The sequence below is a fragment of the Candoia aspera genome, chromosome 1 (assembly GCF_035149785.1).
Source record: "Candoia aspera isolate rCanAsp1 chromosome 1, rCanAsp1.hap2, whole genome shotgun sequence".
Lineage (NCBI taxonomy): Eukaryota > Metazoa > Chordata > Lepidosauria > Squamata > Boidae > Candoia > Candoia aspera.
Window position 1 is genome coordinate 28470306 of NC_086153.1, and position 26042 is coordinate 28496347.

The window sequence follows — 26042 nt, forward strand, 5'->3', positions numbered from 1 at the left end:
ATGGTTGATAGCATATCAAGGACACCCTGGAGAAGATGCTGATGCTAGGGAGAGTGGAGGGCAAAAGGAAGAGGGGCTGACCAAGGGCAAGGTGGATGGATGATATTCTAGAGGTGATGGACTCGTCCCTGGGCGAGCTGGGGGTGGCGACAGCCGATAGGACGCTCTAGCGTGGGTGATCCATGAAGTCACGAAGAGTCAGAAGCAACTGAATGAATAGACAACAATGGCTGATAGCATCTTAAAGAATAAATAGCGATATTTTGTCTCTTAAAATTAGTGGAGTAGTGTTTACTTCATCTGTTGAGTTTTGCTGGATAGATAAAATGTTCTATCTTCTCATTGTTTTTATTAGATTGGGGTGCTAGAAAACAATACCCCCTTCCGCCAAGTTGTTATCCAAACTTTAGATTTTGTTTTTGTTTTTTGAGTCATTGCTGACTCCTGGCGACTGCCTGGACTAGTCACCTTCAAATTACTTTGATTAGACAACTACTTCACAAAATCACCTTTTCTTGTGTAGTTTTGATTTTTGGTTTATTTCTGTTTTGTAAGGACTGGGTAGGAAGTATAGAAATGAAGGCAAAACTGGTGGTAGAGAGAGACTAGACAGCATTGATTGTGGGTATTTAGTGCAAGAATAAAAATAAGAATTTTTGTTTTGGGTTGCTTTTTCCAGCACTTCCTTCTGCATCCGGTGCTTTGTTTTGGAACAAGTGCTGGTCAAACAAGCTTTTGTTTGTATTTTTCCACATGGCTGGCAACAAAACTTTTTGGGGAGGCAGACAATGAAGAAGCTGTAGGCATGGCAGCCAAGGGCAGCTATGATATTACTGGCAAAGCGTACTGATGTGAAGAAAGGAAACTTGTTGAACATGATTATGTACAAGAGATGTGGAATAGTGTGGCAGCATGCAGTTCTCACCAGATTTTCATGTGGCAGTTGAAGTGTGTTTGAAGTATATCTGTATTCAAACATCCCAGCTGCATTCTTTCTTAAAGACAGGCTGTGTGTGCTGCCTTAAAAAAAGAATATCTAATTTACAGGAAATTAATCCAGGAAAACTAGATTCTGGGTTTATGTTAAATTGGCATATAAAATACAGTAGGCTACTCAGGATGGATCATGGGTTTTCATGATCCTTGCAAGTAGAAAATTAGTAATGTGAACAAAACCTCTGCTTACCTCTTTCCTGCTGTGTTCACTTTTTTAGTTGCAGTGAGTTTTTTTTTAATTAAGGGAATATTTAAAGTAGTTCAGCATGTAAGTCTTCGGATCTTGGGGTGGGGGGGAGGTAAAACCTGCAGCCATTCAGAATTTTGAACGCCTGCCAGAGCAGTTCTCCCGATCAATTTATACCTAGTGTAATTAAGGAGAAATTACTATGTGTCTCTTTCTCACACTTCTGGTGAACTAAGGCATTGTTTTTATACTGTTCCTCCTCTGTCCTGTAGTGGTCCTTACTCCTCCGTGTTCTCAGGGTCTCTAAATAAACAAACAAACTTAGCTACCCTAACCTAGGTTGAGTCTAAGCTGGTTCTTCCCTATCCAGGCCTCCGCAGCATGCAGATACTAAGAGAGAACCTTGACAACATAACTTGATTGGCCAGGGGAGAAGATCTGTAATTGGGTATCACCAGCATAAAAATGATAGGGATGGGACCACCCCGTCACTAAAAAAATGAATTTACCATTGCTTGGATCCAGCTACACATTATCTCCAGCTGGCCATGCTTACTACTCTGAGGATGCTGTCATCTTCCTCAGGACCAAGAGGCTGTCATTATTTCCAGATAACCAGGCCAGAAAGCCCAATTCCATAGGTCCTGCACAGCCAGAGTCCAGCTCAGAAGACATTTGAGTGACAGATGTCTTGAGTAGTCCTCACAGTGACCCAGTAGATGTTCCTCTGGTTCCACTGGATCATCTTGAATGGGGTTGCTGGCCAGCTGTCTGTGGACATAAGAATGGGAAAATAATTAAGACCCTGTGACTGTCTCACTTCGGAATTCTTTTTCTTGGGAATTGTGATCAACACCTTGGTATAATTTTGGCAGCCTTTTAAGAGGGTTTCAATGTTTGCTTGTTTTCCTGGTTTTATTTTCTAGCTCCTACAGATGTTTGTTTGCTTGTTTATCAAATTTACATAGCTGCCCATCTCACAAAAAGTGACTTCAGTGATGAATTCAGTGTAAGATTTAACCGGTCCTCTGGGCCCCCCAGGCCTGGTGACAAAGCCAGGTCTTGAGGGACCTCCTGAACATCAACAGGGATGGAGCTAACCATACTTTGAGGGGGGGGGGGATGTTCCATAAGCCGTGGCAGAGAAGGCCTGCATCCTGGGACCACCCAAGTGTAAATTCCTAGCAGACAGAACCTGCAGCATGCCTTCTCTACCAGACCTGGTGGGACAGGCAAAGAGGTGGTCCCTCAGATAACCCAGTCCCATACCATGTTTTTAAAGCTTTTGTGTGGGAAGGTGTTTGTTCTGCTGGTTTAGCAGTTTTTAAAGTTTATAACTGCTTTAGTGGATATAAATAACATGTTGGCATTGTCCATCATTTTGAATACTCATATACAGGGGGAGGTGGGAATGACTCAGAAGTCAAATAGACAAAATTGGAGTAGTAAGAGTAGAACAGGGATTTCCTGGTTCACCATTCAAATATTTCTGCTTTGTTTTAGCCACTGTATCTCTCTCAGTAGTTCTAAATAACATTAGGAATTGTGGAGCCCCTTACCTCTTTCGCAGCGACATAATATATAATTGAAGCATTTTCTTCTGACCAAAGTAAACTCTTTATGGCTATAATGCAGTTTTAAAAGAATGGTGTAAATGATATTGACTTCTTTGTCAGCAAAAAATAAAAAAAAAGGGAGCAGAAGGAAAGGAAAACCAAACTGAGCAGAGATGCTATTACTGAAATGACATTACATCTGTATACCCTTTCCTTATATTTTCCTGTAATCCTGTTATGGCACTGTTATATTACCTCAAGCACTGTCATCTTTAACCACTGTCAGATCTTAACTGGATTGCCAAGGACACAAGGAAGGCATCTAGGAGGTGAATCCAATAGTAATTCCAGCTAGAATATATCTATCTCTGTGTCTATTTTCTGTTTGTTGTTAGCTTTTCACATAGCACTTTCTACATACAGTAAATACACACACAGTTTATTATAGGAGAAACTGTTGAGGTGAAATACATATTTCACATCTTTATGACCTTTTGGGCCTAGACTGAATTGGATGATGATAGAAGTAATACAGTTAAAAGACTATCTGTAACATTGCCACAGCTTTTCACACTTAGCGTACGCTTTGCCATTATTGATCAGTATAATTAGGAAGCCAAAGATCTGGTTCACATGCCATTCATGCTCCTGGTGGCTATAGATATCCCAGTCCTAGCTGCATTCTCTCTTATTTATAAATGCTGAACTGAATATTCTCCTCTGGGGTCTGCTTGTAATTTCTTAGATCTGAGCGAACTGTTGAGAATAGGAACTGAGCTGCAGAGTTGCAGCTATTGCAAAGTGGGATTTCTTTTCAATAGCCTTCATTTCCAAAAGCATTTTTGGGTGAGTAAAATGAGACTCATTGAACCAAAATAAACATCAGATAAGTTAGTTGACCTATTTATCTATAAGTTAAAGTATACCACAAGTTTCTTTTCTAGGATTGGATGCCAATTATTTGATAAAGCTGATACATTACAATCATGGCTAGGCTAGAAAAAAAAATAGAGAAAACTATAAAGGATCTTGAAACAAATATAATTCATTGCCATTGGTAAATTATCACTCAAATGTTACTTTATGGTGGGTTTCCCTTTAAACATTCACAACAATAATTCTGTGGCCTCTTGAATAACTACTATTAAAATTCCTTCTACGGGAAAGATCAACAAATGAGGGATCAACAAGAAAAGGGGCTTCTCCAGTAATGTAGATTTTTGTGAGTGCTGAATTGAGAGTGATAGTTTGAATCATATAATTTAATAAGGTTTTGTGATACAAACCTTCTGGGGAAAACTATTTAAATCTATAGAATATTGCATCTGAGATCCTTAGAGTCGCTTCTTGGCCTTTTGGCTAAGATCAAGTGTAGTATCTGATCCTTAGAGTCCAAAGAGCTGCATGTGTCTGGATATCATTTTACTGAAGAACAGCAGCAGCAGTAGCAGCAGGGAACTGCTATCTTATAGCAGCAGAAGAAAACTACTGCTCCCACATTTTGCTGTAGTTTCAAGGTGGCATCTCTGGTAACTGTGGGAAGTAGAATGGTGAACTAGGTAACTCTAAGGTACCAGCTACTTTTGGTTCCTTGCCTGTTCATTATAAAGAAGAGACCTCCAGTTTAGGAGATTATAGCCCTGTAGCATTTATTCCTGCAAAACTCTAAGATTGCCTCGCTAAGAGTGGTAAGAAAATGTAGCCTCAGCACCCAATTACAATTATGTGGAAATTAATATCTCTCCAAAACTTCTCTGTGAGCTTTCGTTTCTTTGAACAAGTCATAGTGAATTTCAACAGGTTTAACAGGCCTGCAATGTGCAATCTGCTACTCGTATTACCTGGTGGTTGCTGAGTTAGTATTGCATGTTTAATAGAACCTGAAGAAGATGATGGGTAACTGTAAAGCTGCAGGAGGAGTATAAATGCCATTGGTCTCGGCTTCTGAGTTAACATAAATAAGATTCATCATAAAAAATTCTTGAAATTGCTGTCAAATATTCCCTCCCTCGATTTAATTGCAGATGACAGATTATAATTCTTGAATTGTGTGGACATTTTTTTAAAAAAAATATCTTCTGCCATTAATTATTATCCTGTTAAATACAATTTGATTTTTTATTTCACTGGAAGAAGGAAGCTGGATTATCCAAAAGTTATTCCCTAATGCTAAAATTGTCTGCTCATGAAAGCAAAATGATTACTGATGTCCACCATACTGATTACTTTTATTCTAGGAAGAAAAAAATATAGCAACTGCTCCTTTGTGTGCATTGAGAGAAGGAATGATGGTAAAGACTAACAGGACATCTTTTCAGTACCATGCAGGGATTTATGCCCACTTTATGAGGAGGAAAAAAATGTGGCATCCTGCATGTTAAATAACATCTGAACAACTTTTTAAATAACTTCTGAATAACTTTTCTAGAAATGCAGTGATATGCCACTTGTTTTGTTTGTTTGAATAGGTACCTAGATGTGAGAACAACAATAGCAAAAACAGGGCTGCTGATAGATTTCAAAATACAAGTCTCCTTTTGATATAAAACACATTTCTTTCAGCAAATCACCTTAGATGAGTTCCAAAGCAGTATCCCTACAAAACTCACCCTTCATTTTTTTAAAACAATAACAGTACATTACCACAAAAGATACAGTGTTAGTACATAGTACAGTTGATGCCTATGTTCTACAGCTAAGCATTTTCTTTCTTTTTTAAAATTTTATCCCTTAAGGATCAGGACTGCAGCTTAAGCAGAACTGGAGAGCACCAAGCTGGGGAACATGGGTCTAATTCACTGATATGCAAAATGGACTTTGTGGATGCTTCTCTTAGAACCCATAATAGGAAATATTTTTATTGTTTAAAATAATGCTTTGGAGCCCAACATAAATCCCATAGTGTTCTTAGAAAAGAAAAAAAAAGATGGTTAAACACAGCCCAGAAAAAAAGATGTTAGGGAGTATCTTTGGGAGGATGATCCCTGCTTGTTTGCTTTCTGTAAACAGATACTTTGGGAGACATGCTGCTTTCAATCACATCCTTGAAGGCTTATTTACTGGACTGTTTTAAGCATTTTGGAGCAGAAAGCGGTCCTTGCTAAATCTGCCTTGTAATATTGTGAGAGTATATAAAGAAGAAAGAGAAGATGGAGCTAAAATTGGTTTGTTGTTGGGGGAAATAGTGGGGAACAGCCATGCTAGTCTATGCAGTAAACCACTCATGGAGTCTGGTAGTATGAAATCTTCTGCCCTAATAAAGTTGGTTAGTCTTGAAGGTTCTATCAGACCCCGTGCCCATTTGGAGCAAACAACTCACTGAATGAATCAGTATTTTTGAATAGCTAAGATCCATGAATAGGTTTTGCTCTGAGCAATATGCAGAAATTTGAAGAGTTGAGAAAAGTACATATCACAAAACATTTGGATCAGCATCTGAGATTGAAAACCAAAGGGGAGCAGCCTCTTTCTCCCTCCTTAACTTTATTTTGTTATTACATTTTAAAAATCCCTTTATTATATTGTTTTGTACTAGACTCATCTTTGACACTATGCTACATCTGTTCTTCACCTTGAGAGCTTTTCAGATGTGTTGGACAGTATGCTCATCATTCTTAGCCAGCATGCTAAGAGTGATAGAGAATGATGAGACATAGAGTCCAGTACTTCTGAAGGCCACAAAGGTAGAAAGGGCTGTCCCAGAGGAATTGCTCTGCCATTTTTCCTCATCCTTTGTGGATTGAAGCTGTGTTAGGAAGGAGGAAGTCCCTCCTAACAGATCACAAACTCACCATATCAGAAACAACCAGAATATAAATTTACTTCCTTTTCAATACTAAATTATGGGCAACAGTTGTGGTAAATACGATAACAAATTAGTGTTAATTCTGATAGTCTGAGTACTTTGTGAGTAAAATTGCTTTTATTTGCTCTGAGATGGAAGTTGGATGAACAAAATCTGTTGAATTGACTGAGGTAATACCTTGTGATATTACATGAGAAGTTTTTGAGCCCATGGAACTTGAAGAAGTAGAGAGATTTCTTTGTGATTTAGCTCCATCACTTGTGAACTAGACCCCTGTTTATCTAGCTGAACAAAGTAACTGGGAAGAGGGCTTGGAATTGGATATGGGCAGTGGTTCTTTGAGGGAAGGGGAGATTCCAGGAATCTTAAAATTGGCACTGGTCGACCCACTCCTCAAGAATCCCAATCTGGATCCACTGGAAGTGGCCAACTACCATCTAATACCTCCTCCAACCTCCTATTTTTGATGAAGTTGGTTGAGAAAGTGGTAGATCTGCAATTACAGAGGGCTCTGGAAGATACAGAATATCTAGATCTATGGCAATTTGATTCTAGGCCCAGGCATAGGATGAAAATCATATTGATTGCTCTCATGGATGACTTGTTGTAGGACTTTGATTGAGGGAGTGCAACCATCCATGCCCTTCTAGATATCTTAGCAGTCTTCAGTACTGTGAACCACTTTGTTTGTTTGTTTGTTTAATTTATATAGCTGCTCATCTAACTTCTATGAATCTGGGCAGCTTACAAAGTTGAAAATATAAAAAACAATACCAACCCCCCCCATACAACTGCAAAAGTCATTTAAACATAAAAAAATAAAAACTATTAAAAACTTAAAAACCTTCTTCTGAACTGCCTGTGAGGGTTAGGAATTGGAGGCATTGTTTTCCAGTGGATATTCCCCTACTTGAGTGGATGGGTCCAGTCTGTGGTGGTAGTCGAGAAGAGGTCAGGCCTATAGACACTTTATTATTGGGTGTCCCAGGGCTCAGTCTTTTCTCATATCCTAGTTAACATCTATATAGAAGCTGTTGGGAGGGATCATCCTTTGGTTCAGAGCATGATATTGTCAGTATGCTGATGATGCTCAGTTGTACATCTCTACCTGGACCTAATGAAAGATTTGATAGAAGACCTGACTGGAGGTTGCCAGCATCTGCAAGAGGAAAAGAAAGCTCAGACTCAAACCAAGCAAGGAAGAATGTCTGTTAATTCAGAAGTCCAGAGATTAAGGATTTTGCCTTTTGATAGAGTTGTGCTCCCTCAGAGAGAACAGGCTTGCAACTTGAGGATCTTCTTGGACTCTTGGCTCCTCCTCAGGGACTTTGCCCAGATTTAGTTGCTGCGGCAGTTGTGGTCTTAACCTGGAACAGTATACAGCACTCTGAGGACAGTAACTCTTGCTCTTGTCTAGCAGGTAGACTACTGTAATTCACTCAACATGGAGTTGTCTTTAAAGACCACTTGGAAACTTCAGCTGAATGTGTTACACACACAAGCTCCCAGGTTCGGCTTATGGTCACTCACACTCTTGCAGCCTGTTGAGGCACTTGGATCTCATCAGCCCCCCTTCCTTTCTACCTGAGTTTTCCAGATAGGTGTGGCTTGAGCAGACAAGACACAAAGCCCTGGTCAACAGCCGGGAAATAATTAGGGACACACACAAATCACTTCCAAGCGAACACTGAGGCACAAGTTCTTTGTAATACACGGAGACCCAGTGAATTTAAAGTACAGCAAACTTTACTGGTTGCAAGATATATTTGCTCTTCTCACACACACTCACACACTCATCCACACTTACCCGTCCTTCCAACTAGGCTGCCAGGCACTAGCTAGAGGGATGGAAGCCACCAAGTCTGGATCCAAAGATGACTCAAGGAATGGGTGGGCTTTGGGACTTCTTTTATCCCCAAAAGTTCTTGCTTTGTTGATTCACAAGACTGGTGGCTACTCTAGCCTTGTTAATTTACAAGTCTGGTAGCTGTTGATGGGATTGGGGTGGGGGTTTCCATGTGCTCAGGCCCAACTTCCTTTGTCTAGTTCAGGTGACATTTTTCCTTTGTTTCCTTAAGGACTTGCTTCCAACTTGTCTACCTCCCTGAAAGGATCTTTTAGACAAGTTTCCTGGCTTTTGTCCTTTCTGCGTAGGTGTCTGCTCCATTTTAGGTAACGGCAGCTTCAGCCTGGTCTCACAAACGCAACAGCCCAAATGCTTATTTGACTGACATGATAAAGCCCTACAGTATATTGCTTGGGAGCTGGCTATCTGAAAAATGGCTTTCTGCCCAACCAACCTAGAAATCTAGGGAATGCCTGCTCAATGTGACTCTTGATAGGTGTTCCCACCTACCAGGTGTTGCCATCTATGAGGTGTTCCCACCTACCAGGTGGGGCTCCAACAGCAGGTGTTCTTAGTAGAAGTCTCTTCCTATAGAGCAGGATCCCCCCTGAAGCAAGTATAACCCCCAGTCTTACAACTTCTTAGAAGCTAGTAAAAACCTGCTGTCCCAGAAGGGCCTTCAGGGATTAGTTGCCTTCAGGGATTAGTTGCATCAGTGCCTATATTTGTTAATATTCTGACTGTTACTATTATAATTTGTTATTGTGTATTATTGGCTTTTTAATTATCTGTAAACCCCTTTGAATTGAAGCAGTGGTAACTGACAAATAATAGAATAGAATAGAATAGAATAGAATAGAATAGAATAGAATAGAATAGAATAGAATAGAATAGAATAGAATAGAATAGAATAGAATAATATGCATGCTCTGCAGGAACTTTTCCACAATCACATCCTTGTTAACAGGAGTAGCTGTATCTTTCTGCCCCAGCTCATATTGCTTAGCAGCATGAGCCTCAGAGTAGTTCAGCTCTGAGTCTTTTGCATTAAGAGCTCACTTTATAAGGAACAGTTTCAGAAGCTGGCCCAGTGAATAGCAAGGAGGGTTACTCCATTAATTTGTGCATTAGGTTTTCATATAAAGGCTCTCACCGGTAGCTAAGTGCTGCCAATTAACACACTGAAGTGTGTGTTCCTTCCAATGAAACACTTACCTTGGTAAATGTAAAGGCCACTCCACAAAAGGTAACAGATGCTGAAAAGGCCCTTCTTTTCTTTATGAAGGTCTTCCTCCTGTTTTTGCAGACGTCTTTCACATACACGTAAGGCCAATCACAGAAATGTGGTTGTAGTAATGACCCACAAATCCCATGCATGCCCAGTGCACATCATTACTGAAAGTTAGGTATAGCAGAAGAAAAAAATGGGATATTTTCTGCTTTAGGCATTCAGACGTCAATCCTATGAGTTCCCCCTTCCCTTTTCTTGTGTTGCTTCTTTCCTTAGCCTCATTGACGGTATAGGAATAGGCTGATTTTGAATCCAGGCCTTAGTGGGAAAAAAATATTTTCTGTAACTACATTCCTGAAGAACTCCTCTTCAATGATCTATTGAACTGTGGACTCATAAGAGTAATATTTGAAGAGTTTTGAGTTTTGTTTGACTATAGCAGTTAACCCTTTTTGCAGGTGCCCATTTAGCATACTTTGGATGCAACAGACAAAATTTCCTTCTGGACATCTTCCTGATATAATGGTCAGGTTTGTTCCAGCCAAGGTAGTTTAGACAAGATACTTAAATATATACTAAAATTTAAAATATTTTGCATCAATTTATAAAATTAGGTAAATGACATATATTGAAGCAAATGAAAAAAATCGCCAGAGATGATTAAACCAGTGGGACAGACTTTTGGGAGTCTCAATCACCCTCTTCCTCTGTTTAGTCTGTTAAACTGAGGGCTTACTGTATGCACATGTGTTTTCAGTGTAAAACTAGGTAGTATCAAGGTCATTAAATCTCATTAATATGGAATGGATTTTGAAATCTTACCTAGAATGTAATAATTTATCTATCACAAATATTTGTATGCTGCCCAATCAGTTTTTTATATAGCATGTACTTCCATCAGAATCCTAATTGTAGACTCACCCATGTTGAAAAATAATCTGAGACTGCACACAGATTATGTGGAGTTCTAGTCTCAGTGAGTCTTGTACTTATTGAAGTGATACAGCAATTTCACATACTCCTCTGTGGAGACATATTTCAGAAGGAAATTGGTAATGCTTTCATCAATAGAACAGAAAATTCCCAGGAACAGTTTGGATTTTAGGGCTGTGTAGCACTTGGATTTCACTTAGAGGAGATGCTTTGGAATTCATGGGAGTGATGATGTGGCATGTGTCTGGTACTCATTAAAACAACCATATCACTTTTTAGGATCATATAGCCTGGAAACAGAAGGATAGATATGCTTGTGCTCCCTCCTATTCCAAAACACTTCTTTTAAATTAAATCAATTGTGGAGTCCTTGATGCTCTCTGAGCTTGGTGGTTTGATTGCAAACATTTTGTTTCTCGACTAGGCAACATCTTCAGTGCTAGAAGAGAGTGGGGTCTGCAATCAAACCACCAAGTTCAGAGAACACCAAGGACTCCACAGCTCAACCCTGAGCTACATATGTTCTCTTCTATTAAATTCATTGTATTGCGCAGCCCTATTAGATACGTGTCCTCCTCCTTTCCCACCATTCAAACAGCTGCATTGGGTAACAGTAGAACTTTCCTCTGTTTTGTTGATGTGAATAACCTTTATTACCAAATGACTCTGCACGTTTGCTTGTTTGTCTATCAAATTTATATGGCTGCCCATCTCACACAAAGTGACTCTGGGCAGCATACAATAAAACCAATTATTAAACCAATATAAAAAACAATTAAAACAATTAAATAATAAAAATAAGTAAAAACAGATTATGAGAGGGTTACTTAAGATGTGCGGGCTCTCTGGGGATCCTCAGGCCTGATGAAAAAACATGTTTTGAGGGATTTCTAAAAGGCCATAATGGTTGGGGCTAACCTCACCTCAGGGGGTTGATGTTCCAGAGGGCAGGTGCCACAGCAGAAAAGGCTCATCTCCTGGCTCCTGTCAGATGGAACTCCTTAGTGGAAGGGACCCACGATATGCCTCTCCTGCTGGACCTGATGGGATGGTATACCCATTCTTTTTTATTAATTCACTAATGCTTATTATTTTAAATGAAAAATAATTATGGAGCCTGCATATTTAGATATAGAAATGTGAACACACCCTCTGTTTTGGCTCTTTTCCATTCAACATTTATCATACTAAATACCTATTGACCAGTGGTCACAAACTCATTGGTAGGCTAAAATACATAGGCAACAGGAATGGGAGAAGGCAGAAATGTGAATGGAAAGAAACAGAGGCACAAATATAAAACAACTCTACTACCTATTTCCCATGTCTAGCTTTCAGTATCCTGATGTAATGGTATGTGGGAAAGACCTTGGCAGACTGGGCAAAGAGAGGCTGCCAAGGGAATGGTCAGATAAGAGACAGCATAGCCCACAACTGGATAGTGAGCAGGGCAAGAGGCTCAGAAGAGACCCTTTCTATTTTCTCAGGCTGTAAAGATGATGGGGGAGGATTGTATTTTCAGACTTGAAAGATTCTGTCAATGTAGCGTTAGAATTAGAATTAAAATAGAATTAGCTCATCTGGGTGTGATTCCTATCTGGGAGACTTTGCCCAATCTCCCAAGGTCTTTCCCACATTCCATGACACTTGTGTATGCTTTCTGTCTTTTCCATTTTTTAAAGAAGATGTAATACAGTCTTGAAAACTGATTTATTTAATTCCAGTCTTGAAAACTGATACTGGATGTGGTTAGTAAAGTCCTAAAATATAGGCTCTATAGGGCTTGATAACAGACAGCTTGGAAGACTGTATCTTCTGTGATAGGTTTGCCTATGCTTTAAGAGCTTTTGGATAAACCCTTCATCCCACTACCATTGGAAAAACTTTTGGTGGAAATAATGAGAGTGCCTTCTCCTGGTTTTGGAACACCCTGTCAAAGGATGGCTGGCTAGTTTCCTCTCTGATATCTTTCCTCTGGCAGGCAAATATGTTTTTGTTCAAGAAGGCTGAATGGGTAAGCTGGTTTGGCTGCTGAGTTGGGTGCATTTCTTTTATTGGTATAGGACTTTTTTGTTTGTTTGATTGATTGATTTAATTTGTTTTTTATTCTATTTTTAACATACTAGTTTCCTTAAGCATCATTCTTGGGTGAAAAGGCAGATTGTAATTTCAATAACCAGACAAATAAGATGTCCCATTTTTTCTGACTTTCTGCCGCCAACATGTTACCTTTTTATATGGTAGGAAAGTGTCTTAATAATTTTTATGGTACTGTGAATGAATGAGGTGCCCGATCTCATACATATCAGTAAATTTTTCTCAGTGATTAGAGAATGTGCTTTGCCACTGGGTAAGTCAAGCTATTTCAGCCTGGAATCCCTTGGGATGAATTCTTCTGGGTCAGGCAGGACCTTACTGGGAAATGTAATTTATGCTTCAATGTATCATCTGGTTACAGCAAAGTTAATATATTCTTGGGCATTTTGTAAATTGTTTTTAAACCCCTTGCCATATGGCCCAATAACCAAAGATAGGAATCAGGTTGCAAGAATAATATCCTTAAAAACATGCAGATAAATCTATCATTGTGAAAGCTCTGGCCACCAGCACATGCACACACCAGCAAGAAATAGTCCTGCTTTGATTATTTACTATTTGATTTATTACATGGGGGACTATGAGGAAATGGTCATAAATAAAAAAAAATTCTACAGGCTTTTGTGCTAAATTTCATACCCTAGAGTAAGTCTACTAAGTCAATTAGATTACTCTTGAGGAAATAGTTTTGTATTGGTTCAGGCCTTACAACATTTATTTGATAGCATCTTCAGCACCTCAGATTTCATCTTTCTAGCTGCTATGTACAGAAAATCATGTCAGCTTAAAAGTAATGAAAGAGTGGGAATAGTTTCAAATTATTGAATTGTTATTTCTTTCTTTGCAGTGTAGTTTAAGAAATGTATCTGTTGTCTTAAAACAAGATGGCTATTGTTCCTGAGATGAAGAATTGTCATAGAGTGAAAAACAATCCCAGTGTTTCAGAGAAAAGCTGTAATAGCTAAATTGATAGCAGGAACTGCTTCTACATTCTAGCACATATACACATGTGCTAGAAATGCTCAGGTCTCTCTCAGTGTGTGTGTTTGGCATTTGGCAACAGAATATTGCATAAAATTCTCAGCCAGTTAGATGAGCCAGGGAGCCAATCATATTCTACAGAAATGCATGTCAGAAAGGGAAAAGACAAAGGAATCTGTTGGTCCTTCTGTCATTTTTAATTGTTTTTCCATAGTGGTTGTTAAACTTCTGTCCTACTGGGAATCTTTCTGGTTTTATTTGGCTGCCTAGGAACCATTGCTTGTCGCTGAGGATTGTTGGAAGTGATGCAAAAGAACAGACTTCATATAGGATTATGGGTAGACCTCTTGTAGCTTGTTGTATAAGCTGAAACTGTTCCCCACAATATATTCAGTACTTCCCTGTAATTGCCCATTTCAGTGCAAGTAGAAAGTGCCTTTCAGATAAGGTGGCTGCTGCTGCTGCAAGATGGCTCCAGAACACCCTTTGAAAACCATTGCTTGTAGAACAATTTCAAACTTATTTTGTTCTTTAAAGAAAATTCAACCAGTCTTATATTTTACTTTTCCTTCCTTCTTGTATTTGTTGAGTCAGACCAGTAGTATCACTGCTTGCCTGACATAAAAATTAATGCACATTGAAAAAACAAACTGGGATGGGTTTGCATGCTATGACTTTCTGGTGTTCCCTGGCCTCTAGTGCTCAGGATTATATCAGTCAGGAATGCTTCGTGGTGGCTATGGCATTTAAGGATAGCATGGAATAAGAGCTAGCAATTCATCAAATCAGAATTATTTTGACAAATTGCAACGTGAAGGTTCTTGAAAGGGTTTGTGTAGCATCAGAGGTGCTCAGGGAAAAAAAATGAAAATGAAAGGTCCCATTCACATACCTACCAAGACTCTGAATCATTACAAGGAAAACATGTGATGGTTCTAAAATTTAGGATTGTTTTCATGTGTCATATACACAAGCACTTAATTGATTTACACAGTCCTTCAGAGGTTGTCAAATAGATACCTTCTGTCAGTACTGAACCTTGTATAGAAGTTTATGTTACCACTGCTGATGCTTAAATGATTGACATCTGCACCAATAAAAGCTGTAAACTTTTAGAATATTTTTTAAAAACCTTAACAAACATTCTTGTATTATGTGAGAGAGAAAAAATCCAGTAAGCTGCTGCTTGAGCAAGCAGCAGAATCCTGCTGGGTTTCAAGGTGACTGTTGACTGAGTGGTCTTGGGTTTGATTTCTACTCTAATCCTTTGAGTGGAAAAGGATAACATATATAATTAGATGGGAAACATTGCCTTGTCAGATACTACATTAATGAGAGGGAAAAAAAAGCTATAGTCTGCTGTAACATTTCAAGTTTATTAGTTCCCCAATTTTCAGGGGGAGGGTACAGGAAAAATTCAGTTTCATGACATCACAACATGAGAGTAAGCAATACTTCATCTGTAGGAGAAGGCAGAATCTGTGTGTTGAAGACTGGGTTTTCATTGCACTAATCCATAATGCAGTTTGTTAGGCTTTGGTTTAGTGCTATGTGAGAGTGCAGTTACGAAATAGTTAAGCTGATGTACTGTGAAGTTTAAAAACATTTTTAAGCTTTTAAATTGCCACCTAACTAGTAACGTATAGCAAGGAGGCATCACTTCTAGAAGAACAGGCTGTTAGTGCAGTATTATTCTTCTAGTTCTCAAATGGCTGTATTCCATCTGTGTGAACCAGCAGACTAATAATTCCGCAGCCTTAAGCTAGAGATCAAATTTATATGACTTCCGACATATCCAGTTCCTGTGCCTATTGTCCTATGGGTGAAATAACATAAGTTTTTTGTTACAAGGCATTAAGGCAGAAGTAGCCCTCCCTTTTTGGGGGGAGGGGGGAGGGAAGAACACAAACGTACTGTAACTCAAATCCGGAATATCATAGTATGCTCTATGCTCTTTTCCCTTTTTTTAAAAAATTGCAGGACTTCCATATTAGTTTTTATTTATTTGGCTTTTATGTACTTTGTTTTATTATGTACTCTGAGATAGGTGGCTATTCAAATATGATAAAAATAAATAAACACAGTAAATAAATAAATAAATATCTAATGGGGAAATAAGTTCGTGGAGTAATCTCCAGTAGAGAGTAATTCCAGTTAATGATAGGTGGAAAAAAACCTCATTCTTACCCACAGTATGCTCATTGTCATGTCCTATGCTTTAAAAACATTTTACCTCTTTTCTGTTTAGCAAGGAAGTAGTTGTGGCTTTGTTACTCAAAAAGTTTGGGTGTTAGCCAAAGTAATTAATGAAACTTCTGTGTTCAGTGGCAATATATCTCTGAATAACACTTGCAGGTAAGAAACAGTGAAGAGAACAGTAACCTTCATTCCCTGCTTGCTTATTTCATGAAGACTTCTTGTTTACCACTGTTGCAAAGACTAGGCCAGGATGATACATATGAAGCTGATATAAATATTACCTTAAATGAAGACGTAGTGTTGCCAATTAAGATAATTATTTTAGATTGAACTTTCTTCATTCTGTTTGCAGAGAATGAGCTTCCAGAAAAATAAAATCCAGGTTCAGTGACAAGGCAAATTCTGTGCTGAAAATTATATGTATGAATTATTCATCATTTTCCATCCATACATGTATATCTTACTATTCTCTTTTAGAGTTACCAGTTTTATACAGAATGCAAAAATGGAGTAAGAAATGATAAGCCAAAAAGAATGAAAATTATGGGGTATAAAAGCAGAAAAGGAAGCATAGCTAAAACTGTTTTACACTAATACTGTTCATTATACCTCGCTATACTTTTCTATCTTTGCAGACCATCTTTCTGCCATATCTGTATACCACTTCATACATTGCCTTTTGTCCTTTAAACTTCTTATCTTTTTCTTTTCCACAATGATTAGCTCCATCTAACTGTGAATTTCTTGGTCTTCCCCTTCTTTTTTTGTTCACTCTTTGTTCATATATTTGTTTCATGAATCAGTCCTCATTCATTTTTTTTTAGTATGACCTAACCATCTCAATGCACTTGTTTCATACTGATAGCTAACTTTTTATTTCATCCACAGCATCCATTCATTTTTGACTCTCTCTCTTCCTATGTTACTACACATGTTTCTTAAAACCCACATTCCCACTGTATTCAATTTTGATGTTTCTCCCTTCATGCCCAGCTCTCACTTCCATATAAAAAATTTGGCAAAACTATATTCTTAATGCACAACCATTTTCATTATTTTGTACAACCATTTTCATTATTTTGACAAGCTTTTCAAGCTAACATACTATTGTCTGCATCCTACCTTCTATGAGGCATATTAGTTTTTATTTCATTTCATTTGTGTTTTATTTCATTTGCACACCTGGAAGCAGAGTTTTGGCAGAAAATAGGATTTTTTTTAAGGCAAGACGTGATCACAAGTAGAAAGAGATGAGTAAGGCTTCGAAGCTTTATGTGGGGAGGAAAAGGTGCCCAAATGCCAGAAGGAAAAATTATGTAAGATACTGATACTTGCTTTTTCCATGTCATTTTGAATATTGTATTCAAAATGACAGCTACGTGCAGCTACGTGCCGTGCACCAGTTACGCCCCTTCCTGGACCAGGAGGCCCTTCGAACAGTCATTCATGCCCTTGTTCTCTCAGATAGACTATTGCAATGCGCTCTACATGGGGCTACCCTTGAAAAGTATCCGGAAGCTTCAGCTGGTCCAGAATGCAGCTGCGCGAGCTGTTTTTTGGTGCCCCCAGAAGGGCACATGTAACACCACTGCTGCGCGAGCTGCATTGGGTACCAGTTTGCTTCTGGGTCCAATTCAAGGTGTTGGTTATCACCTTTAAAGCCCTACATGGCATGGGGCCAGGTTACCTGAGGGACCGCCTCTTCCCCATTACATCAACCCGTCCCACCTGATTGTGCAGAGAGGGCATGCTACGGACCCCGTCTGTAAAAGAATTTCATCTGGCAGGGTCCAGGAAGTGGGCCTTCTCCGCAGTAGCTCCCGCCCTGTGGAACATGCTGCACCTGGAGGTGAGATTGGCCCCATCTCTCCTGGCCTTTCGGCGGAGTCTGAAGACCTGGTTCTGCTGCCTCGCTTGGGGTGGATAGGGGAATAGAGCTACATGGGGATGGTTGTTATAGACCACTCCTCCCACACTTGGACTGTTTTAGATGTTTCATCGCTTGGATTTTTTATTCTTTATTTTTATTTCTATTTATAGTATTTTTACTGTATTTGTATTATTGTGATGGTTTTAATCGCTTGTTGTAAACCGCCCAGAGGCCTCCGACGGGAGATGGGCAGGGATAAATTAGATAAATAAACAAATAAATATGCAAGCCTATCTCTAAAGACTTGAGATATAGGTATTGTGGTTAAGGCACTGAACTAGGTTTGGGGAGATCTGGGTTCTAGTCCAGTGCCTTAACCACAATACCCAGTTCTGTGGGTCCTAAGCCACAGAAACTCCCTGGGTGGCTGGGCCAGTCATACTCTTTCAGCCCAATCTACCTCACAGTGTTTGTTTTGTAGGGGTAAAATGGGAGAATGCGCATATTACTTTGAGCTCCTGAAAAAAAGTGCAGTATAAACTTAACAAACACATGGGTTTTTGATTCAAGAAAAAGAAAATAGTGGAATTTTGCAAACTCATTGGGAGGATCCTAGAACATAATTCTTTGCCTTCATGCAGAAGGCAGGGCCCAAGGTTCTTGGGGCAACTGAACAGGAAAGGTTGTTCCATATTTAGTTTTGCAAGTTATATATAAGACCAGCTTTCTGCTCCCTTCTCTTATGAACTGGAGCTTGGTATTGACATTCAAATGGGAGATCTGTTCTCCTGCCACTGTGGAAAACTGGTTCTAAATAGTAGCTGTGGAAGAAGCATAAGAAAGGAGGGCTTGACCTATCCCATTGGTTTTTATATTCCAGTCTCTTACCTCTCTCTGCAAAAGCGCCCTCCACCCTTTTTAAAAAAAAAAAGTAGGGAAGTTTACAACATTAATGCCTGTCCAGTAAACAGAGAATGTGCCCATGATAGTGAGTGGTACTGCTAGATCAGATCTGGACATTTAATATGTTATGTGCCTGAGATATTGTGCAAATGAAATTTGCATCAAAGTCATGAATGAGTTTAAAAAGCAATAAAAAGGTTATTCAAAAATAGAAAAAATGAAGGAGGGCTCTTCGGTTTAACATCAGCTGGGGTAGAGTAGAGGATCTGGAATGTCCCATGGCTGTGGTGGGATCATGTTTACCTTGTACTCTGTTCAGATAGTGAAGGTTTGTTACTGTTGGGGTTTGCATTCTGAAATGAACAAGCTTTGTTAAATGCTAAATTAATATAGTCTGTTTTCAGTTTTTATAGGATTCAGGATATGCAAATTGGATAGTGTTATCAATGAGGAATTGATCTGAAGAAGCAGCATAGGTGCACCCTAGAACAATTCTCAGTATCTATAAACCACAGATTTTTTTTAGGCTTCCCATACCTTTTCCCTTTTTAATTAGTTTCCAAGAGCAATTAGATCCAACCCTAGATAAATAATATCACTGCACATTTCATTATACTAATGTGCAAGCAGCAAGCTTGCTAGAACTAATGCGTGTCAAACAAGTGCAATTTAAACAGTAGAATTTCAGATTAGCCAGCATGTAGGCAAGGTAATGGTCAGTTTAACAGGCGTTAGGGACAGATTAATCTTAATGCTAATGATACCATATAGGCCATTTGAAGCAATGCTCATAGGCAAACTGAAGTTCTCAACAGGAAACTGCAGCCAGTTCTGGCATTTTAGTGTGTACATCTAAACAACAGACGAAAGATATATTTGCAAACACATTTTCATTGCATTGGCACTTTATATGTAAGGTCCATTGTGTCTGAATTATTCAGTAAAGTACCTGGTGTGTGTGTGTGTGAGAGAGAGAGAGAGAGGGAGAGAGAGAGAGGGAGACCTCATCTATCAGGCCTCACACATGCATGTAGTGAGTTGAGATTTTATTCTCATGGTTATGATAATATCTGAAATTTACAATAGCCAATCATAATAACAGTCTTACCTTTATATTTGCAGTTTAGTCATATTTTGCACATTGATTGCTGCTCTTTTTTATGTTTGTGTGATTTGTACAACCTATATATATTTCATTCTATCCATCACTAAATAATTCCTCTAGGCACTGCATAATTTACATAATTAAAAAACCCAATGAAATAAAAACATTGAAAATACTGAAATACAAACATCATAATGGTATAAACTACTGGAAATAAAATAATAAACTTTAAATATGTGATTGATATTAAATGCTGGGAGCAAACTGGTATTAATTTTTAATTTTTAAAAATGCTGCTTAATTTTTCTTTGATGCTGCAAAACTCCAGTCAATTTTGTTCCTGAAGTTCATTTGTTGTGTTGAAATGGAAATCTCTTATGAAACTTTCCAGGAAGTTGGGGAGCAGCTACCAAGAACATCTTTCTACTGCTCATATTTATGTAGGTATTCTTAACTTAATATGAATACTAGCTTTCTACCCATATTGAGCTCTCAATGCAGCTAGCTTAAAAACTATAATACAACAAATAACATGCTTAAAACAAATCAGTAAGTAAGTGGCACTAAATTCATACACCATGCCAAACAATATTTAAGGAAGCTTGTACACAATTTGTTGTGATTGCAGTGGTTTCCAATTCATTGATAAACAGAAATCAAAACAGACTGAGCAGGTTTGGGTTTTTTAAAAAGTAACTGTTCCTTCCTGGAGGAATATATCAAGAGACTGATGATTCACTTAATGGCAAGGGGCATATTGGGTGCTGCAGAGTTTCACCTTATCTTCTAGGTTCTTTGTCAACTAAACGTACTGTGAAAGTCATCCAGACATTTGAGCTTTGATGACACCCAACTGTCTTTCAGTTACATTTGGTCTGAATTGGTTTCTGGAGGTCATTTTTGAATGGATGGATGTGAAGAGACTACGGCTATGCATTGCAATACTTGAAGGGGAAAATATGCTCACCTAGCACCTGTTGGTAATATCTTAAAGCAAGTGTATCTTTTCCAGGAATGGCAGAGCTGCTTTCTACAGTTGCAGTATGATGCAAGGAAAACGTTTCGAGATGTTGCTGAGAGATGCTGTACATGCACACTCATGCATGCTCTAAAGTACTTCTTTCTCTTTGAATCCAAAACAGCCTTAGAAGAGATTGAAGTTAAATAAAAATGAGGCGGAATTATGGGATTGGGAATGAGATGGATTATATTTTCAGAGATGTAAATATAGCATGTTTTAGAAAATATGAGAGGGATTCTTCTAAAATAGCAAAATTATTACGGGTTATTTCTAGATCTGTCTCTGTTTTTGGATGCACAGGTGACAGTGATAACTTTTTATTGTTTTCTTTTGTTTTAGAGTTGGGTGGCCTCCAAATCTCATACATACATGCATAGCTAGCATCTGCATCTGGAACTCTTTTCAGCTTCATTGTTCACTAGTTTCTTCCTGGGGTCAGTTCAAGACCCTGGCTTTGGCCTTTCAAGCTTCAAATGGCCTGGGGCCACAATAACTCAAGCACTGCCTCCTTCATTATGCTTGAATTCATTTTGCTTCTGAGGCCCTATTTGATTTCTTCCACAAAGAAATGTAGTAGTGTAAATTTTTTAAAAATGGGAAAAGTCAGCCAGTTTATGGAGTAGATTTTTTGAAAGTTGTTTTATTTCAGCATGCTTTTCAGAAAATCACTTGTATTTCAGTAGGCCATTTCTTAAGTTTTAGATTTTAATTTTTTCAATTGCTGTTCATTGTTTAGAGTTTTTAGACTGTTGGTATTAATGTACATGAGAGCCAGTTTGGTGTATTGGTTAAGGTACCAGACTAGAAACTGGGAGGCCATGAGTTGTAGTCCAGCCTTAGACACAAACCCAGGCGGATGACCTTGGGCCATTGTCTCTCAGCCATAGGAAAAAGCCAGTGGCAAATCACTTCCAAAAATCTTGCCAAAAAACCTGCATGTACTAGTCCAGGCAGTCATCAGAAGTCAACACTGACTTGAAGGCTAGCACTGTATGTAAGTTATGTGTATGTGTTTATATACATACATACATACATGCTTTATTTCAATCAGCTCTTTCAAAATCTCTGTGGTGTAGAATAGCCTTAATCACTATTTTTTAGGTTAAAGTGGTAGTATTGCTTACTATGCTTACTAAGTAGAGAGTTCTGTAATTCAGGAATCCAGTGTCTGTAAACGTGAGCCTGGGAAATGCAGATCATGTTATCTGAAGCATACAAACTTTTAAGATTTTGTATAATTGAGGAGGGTCATGTTTGAACCTGAAGCACAGAATGAAGCCTAGCAATCGGCCATCTGGATATACAAAATATGGGAGGAGTGGGGGCCCTGTTTGGTATGGAGTTTTCTTTGGATGAGAATTGGAAAGCTCTAAGATAAGGACACCACAAGAGGCATTTTGAGTGTTACAATTTCAGAAGCATCCAGGGACGCATTCGCCATTAGGAGAAAACCATACCTGAGATGTTCTGGAAGTATTGCAAGACAGATATTTGTTTCACAGGTAGCAGAGAGCTCCTTGAGGAAAAACTGACATACCTCTCAGTGCCAGAGAGTGCACCCACTCTAGAATGCAAACTCAGGTAGCTTCATAGCAAAGTAGTGTCCTTCAAAGGACAAAGAAAAGTTCTGGGGATGTACCTCTTTGATGAGCAGAGAACTTTATATAGGTGGAACTCTAATAGGCTGGACTTTACAAACCCTTAGTTGAGTTGGTTGCTGTCAAAAGACTTGTCTTCAGCTCTCAGCTCTGTGGCCTAACCAAGCAATCCTTATCTGCTTTGCAAATGAAATCCTTACTCTATTGACTGAAATGTTATTTATGACCTTGTTCTTTAGACTGCTGGGTCCACTTTGTTTTCTCTGTCCGTGATGTCTTGACAACTCCACATCCTGCATCAGCCAAGCCTGCACACATACTAGCTGGTAATCTCCCCTAAGCAGGACATGACATTCAGCATACATTTGAACAGTTTCCATACATAGTTAACTTTGCATGATCCTAGGCCAGGCTTTTGTTTTTGAAGATCTCACAAATATTTAAAGTGGTAGTTTAATTATCTTAAAACACTTTTAGCTACTATGATTTTAAAAGCGAAGTGCATCATATGTTTAGTATCCTGATATTTTTGGAAGACAGGTTTAGAAAAGGGCAATAAAGATGGTCAGAATATAGGGGGAAATCCTCTGAGGAAAGGAACTCTGCATATTGATAGAACTGTGTGTGCTTAACCAGGTAAAAAGAACACTGGCTGGGGTAAATACAACATTCTTCTAATACATTTAAAGGTAGATATTTAAAAATAGGTAGATACAATTTTATGTAGTATCTGTCACTGAAGACAACAAAGACTTGTTTACTATTGCTTCTGAACATAGTACTAAATACCATAAATTTAGAGTTTGGTTGCATATTAAGGGAAATTTTTAATAAAAGCAGTTTTACAATGGAATCAATTGTTGATGATGGGCAGGTCTTCCATATTGGAGGCCTTCAAGTGGAAACAGGGTAACGGTCACTTGGGAATGCTCTAACTCTTAAGTTTGTTGAATTGAAGATAAACTTGGAGTTGATGGTTTACAAAGTTCTTGCCACTCTATGATGTCTCTTCCAAATCTTCTAGGCTGAGCAAACTCTTAGCATAAAGAACCCCTTCCAGTTAAAATTCTCCTTCTTCCTTGTGCCTGATATAGTGCAATTAAAGCCTTGGGTTGTTATTCAGAATACAGAGTCACACATACATCTGATCTAATTCCTAGTAAATGTGCATGGCTATATCTTCTAAATTTCATTTCAGATTTTACTTCCAGCCAAAGCAGCTACCATGCAAATAATTGTCTATGGACATAGACCCAGCACTGAAAGACTAGCTGTACTTCATCTTCAACTGAACCTGTACTGTACATTGGGGATGAGGATAAGAAATTAAAATACATATTACATGTTATAGCTAATTATATTAATTGTAGTGTAATTGGCATACTTTATGTAGGATAGCTAGGTTCTGCCAAGTGTCCAAGCAGGGATCAGGTGCTCAGACAATTGGTTCTTTTAGATTCAGAGACAATAAGCACACCAATGGATAAAGAGATTTTAAGCTTTATTTTAAACAGAAACACAGTTTAACTAGAAACACAGTTTAGGCAGATTAAACAGAAGCATAAAAAGCATAGGATAAAGAAAGGAAAATCATTACATACTAAGCAAGTTGAAACCCTATCTCCCATAGGCTATCAGGAGCCCCTTAACAAGGACAGCAGAGATACCCCAGGATGGCTCAATTTTCACAGCACGCAGTGCTCGGGTCTGTGCAGAAGCTGCTGAACTCAAAAAGCAACCCTAAGGTTTTTAACAAAGTCTGGTCCTAACGCCTCGTGACCCTGTTTCCATGGTTGCAGGATCTGACCTTGATGGGATAGTGCCCAGGGTCTGGAGCACCTGTTTCCAAGAGCCTGGGAAGCTATACAGATAAGCTAGTGCTTAACAAAAACTATCTTGGGGTTTTCTCTTATCTGCCCACCCATTCCAAACAGAAATAAAAAACAAGCCAGCTAAACATTAATATAACTCAAAATTAAGCTTCTTCATGTGAGGGAGAAAATCAAAATATGTCACTTAAACTCCTCGAAATAACAATGGTCTTCGCGTTGCCACTACAAGCTAGCCCAGGTTTTTTGTAGTTCAGAATTTGGATAATTTTTGTAACATACACAACCTACAGTGATTATTTACATAGAAGAGATGAAACTTAGTATTTTAGACTAACCTAGTCTAAACTAACCTACTGAAAAGAAAACTACTTTTCTTGAAATAAAAATCAAGAGATTATTTTTGTTCCAAATGCTTCTAGTTAGAACAAAAGAAAAAGGGGAAATAACAACATAGGACTGTGCTTTGTAAAGAACTTTTTTTTTTCACAAAACCATTCCTTTCAAATGTGCTAGATTGAAAGCTATTTTTAGTGTGGTATGCAAATTAAGATTTCATCTATATTTGTTTAATCTCAAGAAGTAAAGTATACAAATTCCTTAAATTTCCAAAGTATACCAGTTCGTTCCTTTGTTGCATCTTCCTTAGGTTCAAAATAGTGAGCCCCATCATGAAAAATGGGCCCCAAAGTGCTGGTTAAGAAGCTATGAGTTCATAGAAATAGTTTCATGAAAAACATCCAAAGCATTAGTTGATCAGAGGAACATACTTCACAAGTAATTACATTTCCAATATAAGAGAAAACCTGTACAAATGGGCAAACTCCCTTCATACATCTTAGCTGGCACTCCATCACCTTGGTATGGCTGTATTTGGCTGTAGAGCAAATACAGGTAGTCCTTGGGTTGCAGTGGCAATTGGGAATGAGATTGCTATTGCTAAACCATGACATTGTAAAGCCCAATGTCATGTGACCACATCACTTAGTGATGGAAGTCCAAGTTGCTGTAGTAACCCCAAGATGCGCGCGTTGTTAACTGGGAAGAAGTGGGAGTCCCAGATAAGGAACCACTGCGGGGGGAGGGCCAGCACAGGCTGTGCAGGAGGCTGGTGGAGGTTGTGCTTGAGTTGCAGGAGGCTGGGGGAAGGTACGGGAGGGCCGGCAGAGGCTGTGCACAGGCAGGGGGGTGCTGCAGGTGGAAGAAAAAGAGAGAACAACTTACCAGAGTGACTTGCGACCTTCCCTGCCAGCCTCCCCCTTGACTTTTCTTGTGGGAAGTCGACAGGGAAGGTCACAAATGGTGATCATGTGACCGCGACTCCTTGTGATGGCATGATTGCAAGCCAGGCACGCATGTACCTGGATCGTGATCAAATGACCTGTATTAACCAGTATTAAAAACAATGTGAAATCTTGCTGGAACAAGAAGAGTATTGGATGAGCAAATGGGTTTCCGGGAGAGTAGATCCACTATCGATCAATGTGCCATCCTGCAGTTTTTAGTTGATAAATACACATGCAAACAACATCATCCCCTTTATGTTGCCTTCATTGACCTAAAGTAGGCCTTTGATTCTATTCCACATGACAGATTCTGGTGGAAGCTACCATGTACCTCCATAGACCTGTGGCTTGTCTGTCTAACCAGGAAGCTACATAAAAATACCATTGTCCAGATTAGACAAGATCATGCCTGGCATCTTACTATGGATATCTGAATAAACAAAGGGGTGAAATCAGGCTGTATCTTGCCCCCCTTCTGTTTAATATCTGTTTGAATTCTCTTGTAGCAACCCTAACTAAAAGGGAATTTCACCTCCTCCAACTCAAATAGACATCTTACAGAGCTGCTTTATGCAGAAGATGCAGCAGTTACTTCACTT

At 38.8% G+C, this 26042-nt stretch overlaps 1 protein-coding gene, 1 non-coding gene and 1 pseudogene across 5 annotated transcripts in view; all 3 read left to right on the forward strand.

Moving 5' to 3' along the window:
* The window catches only part of BCL11A (BCL11 transcription factor A), a 188227-nt gene that overhangs the window by 118299 nt on the left and 43886 nt on the right, over nt 1-26042 (forward strand). The gene's annotated exons all lie outside the window — the stretch shown is intronic.
* On the forward strand, nt 4079-4267 carry LOC134488747 (U2 spliceosomal RNA). The gene has a single exon (XR_010067044.1). It is a non-coding gene; the product is annotated as a U2 spliceosomal RNA (small nuclear RNA).
* On the forward strand, nt 14372-14708 carry LOC134495622 (small ribosomal subunit protein uS10-like; annotated as a pseudogene).